At 44.1% G+C, this 10,110-nt stretch overlaps 1 protein-coding gene across 2 annotated transcripts in view; it reads right to left on the bottom strand.

Annotated features, from left to right (window-relative positions):
- Positions 1 to 403: 403 nt before the first annotated feature.
- The window catches only part of TSHZ2 (teashirt zinc finger homeobox 2), a 222,473-nt gene continuing 212,766 nt past the window's right edge, over positions 404 to 10,110 (bottom strand). Inside the window, exon 3 of one of the 2 annotated variants that reach the window (XM_062589286.1) lies at positions 404 to 1,205. The gene's annotated coding sequence lies outside the window, so the exon portion shown is untranslated. Of the gene's footprint in view, positions 1,206 to 8,941; positions 8,963 to 10,110 lie in introns of those variants that run through there. The other variant, XM_062589289.1, reaches the window with a different exon arrangement.

Raw genomic sequence — 10,110 nt, 5'->3', positions numbered from 1 at the left:
TGGATGTCTTAATTAGATCTCATTATTAACGTGAATATTCCACAAATTAAAATTGGGATCTCAAAGTTTTAATGAAAAAAGTTACAAGAACAAATTTTCAATTGCCATCTTTTTAGCCCCTTTCTCACCAGGTCTCTGCTGATTTTAAAACGCAGCTGCGCTTTAAAACCTGCGAATACAGATAGTAATAGACAGGCCAGAGAGATAGCATGAAGGCCAGATTCTGATCTCATTTACTGTGGCATAAATCCAAAGTAACTCCCTTAACTACAACAGAGATATTTAAATTTACACTCACGTAACTGAGAAAGGAATGCTACTTTTATTCTTTTATATCTATATATAGATATTTACATAGTGATATTTATATATAGATATACCTATATTTATATAATGTTCAATAATCTAACAATAGTACTTTTGTTTAAAAATCACTCCATCACATATGCCTTGTCATAGACTGTAATGGAGATTTAAATATATATATATATATATCTGAGGAATAAAACAAACTGAAAATAATCCCTTTTAAACAAATCTTTGGCAGCAACACAGTTAAGCATAACTATTTGAACAACTTGCACAGAAGATTAACATTGTTCAGAGGTTTTTTGGCTCAGAATCTGTTTTAACTTAATAATTCTTGTACTCGCTGTGATGTATTGATCCCTAGTGCAATGACTGGATTGGGCAACCCAGGTGCAACAGTAATAGCTGCACTGAATAGAAACATTTCCTTTAGACAAACTATCCCAGAGGGGTTATAAATAGGAAATGGACATTACCATGAAAAGTAAAGCTTCCAGTGTGACTGCGTCTTGTGTAGCACACTTGGACATTAAACTATGAAGAATTTTTTTTTCCTGTCAAGTGTTACAAATTGACGAAATAAGTACATCAATGTTCTCAGTCATTATCTTACTTCAGTGGCACTTTGTTTTAGTGACAGCAAAAAGGGACAGTGGAGACCAGACAGCCCCAGTGCAGTTTATCAATGAAAATCTAATATCGTCCATAAGCAGGGGAGTGGAAATCAATACTTCATTACCAAATTGTTAGTGAGGATGAAGAAGAATAGCTGGAGTTTTTTTGGCAGTCTTCGCGGTACGGGTTGTTGTGAGTTCAATGTCAGGATCGGAGTGACACGTAGAGACGGGCTGAGTGCGGGAAGCCTGGGCTGGCGAGCTGGAACTAAGGCATTTGTCCTGCAAGTAGAATAATAATAATAGCTATAATTATTAATTCTTTAATCGTGATTCCAGATTATTTTGAATATGTGTTTTTTCTCAATAGTAATTTCTCCTAAAGAGTCAGCTTTGCTTTACGTTGCCCACCCATAGGCTCACGAAAAGACGAGGACACACAAGTGTAAAGGAAAAGTCCTCCTGCTGGTTAGCCCGTTCAGTGTGATGTACCCAGTGCTACAACTGGTTAAGAGAGCCTCAAGCTGGACTGGGTATCTGGGTAGCTATATTGTGTTTAAATCGCTGCACTATTGCTGTTATTCCTGGCTGTTGTGGCACCTCCTCTCCCTCGCATTAAAAGCCGCCGTTCTTCCGCCAGGCTCTTATCCGTTCTGCAGTTGCGGGAAGTGCTAAGTGGCTGAAGCTGTTAAGTTAATGCTGAACAGAGGTGGAGGATGCTTGTTTTACTTAATTACAAGACATAGGTTTAAAAGTTCAGCTCAAAGTGGAGTGCTGTTTTGCTCATAGCCTGGGAAAGGGGACTGAGAAAAGCAGTAGGAAAAAAAAATAGTGGAAAAATAAGGTGAGAAATGAAGCAGGGAAAGTCAGTCTGGAGAGAGCACAAGAAAAAAAAAGGTATGGCAGTCAGCAAAAGATATATGTAACTTAGAAATATTCTGTGTGTTCGAGGCCATGTACACTTCAGCAAACCCAACTCAGATCCTGTGGTGTTCCCTGTATTCTGGCTAAATCAACTGGAAATTCAGTAGTAACTTTACTTAAAGTAAAATAAACTTTTCATAAAATTCCATGTGAAAACAAAAAGTCCATTGACTCCGTGTTATTTGGTTTGCTATTTGGTTTGTTTTACAATATCTTCACCTTTTCAGTTTTCACAGTGATGCTGTTTTGCATTGGCAACCCAGACCAGCTATGGAGAAATTGTTGGAAGGGAAGAAGAGGTTTTGGCAGCTAAATGTAGAGATTTTTGGCACCTGAGAATGCGTGGAAGTCAGTTTGAAACTGTGGTGAATACTTTAGGTCATTATTTCCACTTAAAAGATATTAAAAGCAATCCATATTGACACTTTACAATGTTGTCTTTAGGTTTCAGAGGTAACGCTCCAGAGCAATTCACACTTTGCAAAGCTATTATTTTTCACTGCAAAAGGACAAAGCTGTGTCAGTTTAAAGCTTACTCAAGTTTTAAAGAAGTCCAGAAGTCTTATGATTGTAAAGTTTAGAGTTGAAAATACAAATCTGTAGTAAGCTGAGTCCGATCCTGCAGTGAAGGTCGCAGATACAGAACCGCCTTGTACTAATGGTCTGAGTACCGACTGAAGAGCTGTCACAGGAAATTTGAGCCTTATAGCCAAAGAGGGAGCCTTCCAGCCCTAACCAAGCTGGAAACTTGCTTGTGGCATGCTGCTTAAGTCTTACTTTGGGAAGATATCAAGATCTCTAGTGGGTCTGAGCTGCAGAGCATCTGTGCGACTCATGGATGCTGAAAACCCAAACTGTGGGCTGGTCCCACGCAGACCAGCATGAGGCCGTGGTGGAAGAGCTCCGCGCAGGAGCCATAATTCTTGATTAATTCAGTTCTACCTCCAGAATGTTGTTTGGACAATTAAGCAGCATGTAGTATTACTAAATTGCTAATTCTGGGAAGGAATCTTGATCTGAAGCAAAGTAACTGGTTCCCTGCCAGAGGGAAATACTTATCTACGGTTTGGATTGGAAAACTGCAAAGCCAAACTCCTGGTTCCTTTTTCTTTCTCTTCGTTGTGAGTAAGATCCTTACACTCTTGTATTATACTGTGAGCAGCTGTAAAATCAGCTTAGTAAGATTTCTGGCTGCTCCTACGTCACAAGGGGAATGCACACGGAGAAACATTAAGGACTTTCTTAAACCTCCTTGGCAAAGCTCTTCAAAGGAAGATTAGTCAGGGTGTAGCTCCACATGAAACTCTCCTGGCAACAACACTGGCTGCAGAAGTTTGTGCCTCTTCTTATCACATCAAGCCCTCGCCACAGCTGGACACGATGCTCCGTGGTGGCAGCACAGCCGGCTGCAGGGCCACGCAGCCCCGGCGCGAGCCGGCGCTGTGCTCGCTCTGCCTTGCAATGTGGCCACACTACCAGTTGCATGAGGAGGCAGCAGCTCCAGTGCTGGGCTGGGACTGCACAGCCAAAGGGGAAGGGTGGAAACCTCTTAAACTGGTTTTACTGCTGTTGGAGAAAGGACAACATGGAGCTACCGGCCCCTGAAGCTGGAGGGAGGTCTCACTGCACTGCTGCGTGGTTGCAGGGAATTTGGTTTTAGCACTTGTATAAAAGCCATTCATGACAACTGGAAACGCTTTTGCGACTAAGCTTCCAAACACTTGACTAACAGTAACATCCATGCGTGACTAAAATCAATGGGGACTTGGTATTGATTTCAATGGGATGAGCGCTCCCCCCCAGGACTTTTGCCCAACCAAAGTCTCCATCCTCAGTTGCGCATCGATGTCACTGCAGGCTGGGACAGGACTTTGGGAAATTAATTAGTGTGAGGCCTGATCAATAAGGGTCATGGCTTATGTATTTCATTATCAAGGCACTAAGAGATTTGGGGAGTTTGTGGAGAGCTTGTCACCCACGGGCTGGGGCATAGTAGCCCAGGGTTCAAATAGTGCTCGATGGGCAAAGTTTGTTGTTGCCTGGGCACTGATTGGAATGTAGCCCAACCTGTACCATAAAGAAAACTCTGTCATTTTAATTGCATTAAATTGAAGATGTTCATTATGTTGGTCATGTGCAGCATATGTGAATTATCAGATGCAGATATTGAAGATTTGCTTTTATTTAACATTAATTATCAAGCCATCAGTTGATGTAAAAAGTTTCATATTTTAATGTGGATGTGTCAGGACTCGGGCCTCCTTCTAACAACCTTCCCACTCCTTGTGCATGGCACAGCTTCCCTCTCTTCACTCCAATCTTACTGTAAAAACACAGCTGGGAAACCCTTGACACGTGAACTCACAAACACGTCTGCAATTTGAGACGCTTGTCAGGTGTACGTCAGCGGCTCACGGTGGCCGCGTCCGGCCTCGGCAGCTGCAGCCACCGCGCTCAGCCCTGCTCCTCAGACCCTGCCTTGCGAGTCGAGCGCCGCGGTCGCTCTCCCTCCATCACGCACACATGTGCACGCACACGTGTCAGATCCCGCGCTCAGTTTGCTTTTGGGTTCTACAGGGGAGCGTTCACCGCTTCAGTGACACCATTTGAGGTGGGACAATTTTTTTCCTGTATTTTCAGATCTTTGCTAATATCACTTTATCACGGTCTATGAGTTTGGTGGGACACTAATAATGGCAATACGTATCTCTGATCCACCCACTGAAGTCCATGGGAGTCTACGGCTCAAAACCCCACCATGCTGCAGCTGTACCTAGGGCACCGCATCGCAGGGCTCCTGAAAGGCCGAACAGAAAGACACAGCCAGTCCCTTTGTGGTTACCAAACATGCTATCTCTAGATGTCATTTTTGACCTACTTTTGCTAGATTTTTACAGCAGCAGAAAATCTGTTCCTTAAAGAATCATGCTCACATGCACAATACCTAGGTAGAGGGAAAAAGGAAATCTGGATATATTTTGTTTCATTTAGGATTCCTTTCACCCTGAATTACAGTATTACAGACTCTAAATGTGTTCTCGTTACCCATAATTATAACTAAAATTATATCAATCTAAACAGTAACTACTCAGATGATTCATACTGATTTTAAGGAGCATGCTCTCTAAGTTAAGCCTGCCCATCCATTTTAAAGCCTTGCAGCTGGAATAGCTTTCCAGAAGGTCATTTTACAGCACATTAAATAAATAAATAGAATATATTTATTTCAGAAAACATATTCTTATTAGAGGGGAAGACATTTTGGGAAAGGTAAGAATAACCATCATGAAACCTGATTTTTTTTCACCTGTTCCTACAAAGGCTGCCTGGCAGCACCCACACAAACGCAGGGCATCTACAGGCTCTGCATGACGCCCGTAGAATAAGGTCCCTAATGTGCATCACCATCAGAGTGGTGATGAACTACGTTATGCATAGCACAGAAATTACATTTGCTGCTCCCCAACACCAGCAGCAGAGCAGAGGGAGAGATGATGGTTTGGGTAAATACATCGTCAGCACAGTCCATGGCTGTTGCTGGCATGTCCCCAAGCCCCCTTCACCCCTGCAGAACAGCCTGGGCTGGGACCGCAGCCCTAGAGAAAGGGAGGTGCAATAAAAGGTCTCCTTTACTGTGAAACATGTTTCTGTCCCATGATCTAAGTCTGTGAGAATGTGGGACAAGATAATGGAAAAAAAATGTGGGCCCCAGCTCAGATGTTCCTGGGGTGTGTCTGCCAAAGCACAAACTGTCTGATTGCCCTAGCATCCAGGTGGGGGAACTCGGAGACCTCAGCGCCTAGGTTTATGGAAACTACATTTATTAAAAACTTGAAGCCATTAAGGTGGTATTTGTCTCAGAAAACCCTTTGTTGAAGGTACTTTGTTATGAGGCGGAGGCCAAGGCCAGATAAAAGACCCCAGGATTTCAGTAGCAAGATCATGAGAGCTCACATCTGCAGCTGGTGCAAAACACCTTATCTGCAGGGGGTCAATGAAGTTATGTCGGTTTACATCAGCTGCTTGGCCTAACAGTTGCAGGCTATGAAAGAAAAGATTCTTGAAATCTGCTAGAAAACAAAAACACGAACACTCTTTCACTTTCTGAGTTGCGTCTTTTCCAACACTTCTGAGGCCTGTGCGGATAATTCCACGTGACTTAGATATCTTTCTCAGCTGTGACCCTGGCAGAGCACAACTCTGAAGCATATGCACATTAGTATTGCACACAGCATAGCAAGCATGGTAAACCCAGCTCTGCCGGGACCCGTGGAGCGATGGTGCGTACACCGCGGCTGGGCTGCACCCACGCAGGAACGCCGACATTTTTGGGAAGTGCCTGTACAGACGGGTGCGGACCAGTCGTGCCACTTGAGACCTAGGAGAAAGATGCATAAATTTCTCTGTATATACATATGTGTATGTATACATACTATGTATACATACGTAGGTACGTATGTGTGCATTTCTGGACAAAAAGCAGCCCAGTGAGAGCTTCTGCATACGTGCAGCAGTGTCCAGCTTGCTGCTAGACATCCCTGAACAAATACAGTTAGATCCTCCAAATCCACCTGAACAACACGGCTTGAGAAAATGCTGACATCTGTTAGCCTGAGCTGTTCCCCAGAGGGCAGACAGTTTCTTCTACGAACGACTAGAAAAGACTCCAGGAGCACTTTAAAAGAAACAGCGATGAGCTGCATTTCCCCCCTCCCCGGACAGGGGAACGAAAGGAGCAGCACGGGTGTTGGGGGGGGGGGGGAGGCCTTGCAGCCCCTTGGGGCTCAGCTAACGAAGATGCCGATCAGCGGGGTGAGCAGAGGCCACCGCTGCAGCATCGCTGCTCGATGCAGCCCCTCTCCCGCCTCCTTGCACGGCCGCTCACCGGTGCAGCGGCCCTGCCTGGCTTACCCGCAGCTGACTCTACGGTGCCTCGCATCAGGGGACTATTTATGCTGAAAATAACCAGCAAAAAGAAAAAAAAAATGTTTTCAATCGGCCACAGGGGAGGAGAAGGCAGCGGCGGGGCGTTAAAACCCGCTTCCCGCCCGCAGAGCGCGGGTGCACGTGGCTTTGGGCAAACCATTCCCCTCTGTGCTGTTTTCTGATAGCCTGAGCCAGGCTAAAAATCGGGGCTGCTGCTCCCTCTCTTTTCACAGACATGGAGTGAAATCCTGGCCTTGCAGAAATAGCGGGATTTCCAGGCCAGGATTTCACCCCTGATCTCATCTTGGGCCTCAAGGTGACATAGGATCCAGACACGTTCAGCAACCGCGGCGAGTACGCGTGATATCCAGCAGGCGCGGGGCGGGGAGAGCCCGACGCGTCGCTCGTCCCTCCTGGTCGCTTGTGCGCACGCGCAGAGCCCTGCGCACGGGTATCTGGCAGGATCGCGGGCTCGTGAGGGGGCAGAATGAGGGAACATTTAATTTGTTGTTTTTCCTATAAATAAAGCATAGTCATCAAATCACAATGTATTTGAGAGCACATGTTATTGACAGCCTATTCTTGGAGAAAAAAAAAAAGTGGATTTTTTTGGCAAAGTTTCTCTATTTGCTAAAGATTAAATTGTTCTTTGTACAGGGCACCATCTGCCCTTGGAGAGAGATTTAGTTGATGGCAGCTGCAACCAAAGTGTGGAAGATATAGCTGAATTTCTGGTTTCTTTTCAACTCGCAACTGTCATTACAGGTCACATGCAAACTGTGTCATTTTCTGTGACAAGCAGGTTCTGTAGACTAGGGTGCCTGCTACATTTTAAAATGCCACCTGTATGGATCCCAGAAGAGAAATAGCTTTTGTAATGCACCTTCAAAAGTGAATTTAGAGCAGATAAGACAAAGCAATTATGGTTCAATTGTCTAGGTGCCTGACGTGGGTAGGAACTGGGTTCAAGCGCTAGGCTTGCAGGGATGGATGGTGGGTGTACTGGCAGGTCACTTAAAGCTAGATTCTCCCAAGTAATTTAGGTGCTTAAAATCCAAAATTGTCATCTGGAAGTGTTTACTCAACTGTCGCCTAATTCCACAATTGCCTCCTTGTTTCCCTTGTAATGTAATTCCACGTTAGAGTAAACCCCACATTTCTCAAATCTGAAGAGAATTTATCATCAAGCTAGAAGATGCAGTGGGAGGGTGTTCTCCCAACTCCACCTACAGAGGTCTGCCATAAAAATTTCGAGATTCACTGTGAGAGAGTAAAGGCTAGTCCGCTGGGAGACCCTGAGTTGCAGTCTCTACTTTCACAACTATTTTGATATTTCACAAGAATTTGTCACTGGCTAAAATGAACACTTTGAGTAGAAAATTCACAACTCTTCCCTGAACACCCTAACCGTTCTGGTGGAGAATCATGTTTCCTTTCTCTGCGAAGCATAATGGGAGGGGAGCAGTTACTGGCAGATTTTATTAGGACTAAGAAACAAAGCAAAACAAAAAAGCAAACCCAAACTTCTTTGCTTTCATCCCTGCCTTGCTATGAAAGTGCCTTCATATTTCCAAGCTCGCTGACAATATTTCAGAGTGGTACATCACACAGAGTCTCCTCTGGAATGGCAGCCACTGTCAGTGCTGTGCAAAAACCAGTCTCCGGATCGTACTTCACAAAGGTTCTCTCTAAAGCTTTTCCATCGAAAAAAGATTTTTGAAATTTGTGAGCCTCGCGGCATCACAGACAAGGATGAGTTCTGGTTAATTTTCTTCTGATGATTTCCACATTTTCTGCAAGAAAAACAACAGCTACTATTGCCTTAAGACAGACTAGTTGTAACATGTCTAGATATAAGAAGAATTGTTCATGTCAAAGAATGCACAGGACATAAATTTGTTACCAAGTTTATTGTGTTCAGTTCAACTTTTTGGTCTTCTATAACATTTCATCACGGTAGTCTGGGGTCGTGTTTTGAAACAAACTGCTAGTAAATCTTTATCACAACTTGTGTCATTAAATCTACATTTTTTTAGATAAAAAGTTTTTTTTTTAATGGGTAGAGATTTACACTTCCAGCGAATTATTGTTCCAGGCACCAGCTCCTCTTTCTGATTGCTCCACGAGGTGCCCAGCCTCTTCGAGCTGTGTCTCTCTGGAAAGGCTTGTGCTTCCATTTTGCTGTTCTGCTGCAGAGCAGAAACACACGTTTATGCAGATACACTAGGTTATTTGTATCAGTAATTCGACTGAGCTCAAGTGTTTTCAGCATCAAGGCCTTTAAAGAGATGTCCAGAAAAATGTTTCAAACCACAGACTGGGCTTACTTTGTGCAGAAAGCATTAATTGGTAGGAGAGGAAGGCTGCTTACATGAATTAATGTTGAATACACTGGTTTCTTTTTTCGGAGAAAGCACTTAAAACTCAAATTCCCACCTTAAAACCCAAACCAGCATGCTCACTGCAAACTACAAGTAAATCACCGACTCCGCAGTGCCAGACCTGCACGTGTTCCTCCACTGCTGATTTATCCACAAAAAATATCACATGCCAGTTACTTGAATTAGGATCACGGGGAGACAGGAATCATTAGAGAGCAGGAGAAACTCCTACGCATAAAGAAAACTTCCCTGTTTGTCTCCTCCGCGACGCCTGTGTTATTTCCTCTTCCCGCGCTGGCCGCCCGGAGGAGGCAGCGGATGCCCCGATCCCGGGCGGTCGCTGCTGGGGGAGCAGCCCTAGGGCACAAACGCTGGTACGGCAGCAGCTGAGAATTTCCAGGCAAACCCAGTTTCCCAGTCGCTGCAACGCTGGTGGGTGAACGGGATTGCCAGGATCAGGTCATGTTCCTGGTTATGTTTCCTTTGCTATCGGAGTGCCTCGAAAAGCCAGGTAAATTAGACTCGGAGAAAGGGACGCTGCATCTCTGAGTAATGAGGCTGGGAAACAGGGAACACATTTTCCACTAGCTCATGTCTCACCGTATGGCATTCCGATTTCGTGACACTTCATAATAAATCATTGCTTATCACTCACATGGGAACATAACATGGTTCAAGTTAAGATTCGTTAGTGATTGTAAAGAAGAAACATGAATTGCTCCATATCAGGGCTTTTTGATCATCTTTCTGTCCACTGCAGGCATTTTTTTTTATCAGTATATTTACTGTAACTGTTGTTTAAAGCATAAATAAAAAGGGAAAGAAAGAGCAGAAAATATGAATAATGAAAATAAATTTATTTGCCTTATTTATGTGTTTATGTAAGCATTTGGCAATTACTTTGCACAGCCACTTGTATTCAGTGTCACAGACTGCTGCACCAACATAAGTTTCAA

The sequence above is a fragment of the Rhea pennata genome, chromosome 16, assembly GCF_028389875.1.
Source record: "Rhea pennata isolate bPtePen1 chromosome 16, bPtePen1.pri, whole genome shotgun sequence".
Lineage (NCBI taxonomy): Eukaryota > Metazoa > Chordata > Aves > Rheiformes > Rheidae > Rhea > Rhea pennata.
Note: the sequence above shows the minus strand (reverse complement) of the source record. Positions and strands in the feature narration are given on the sequence as shown.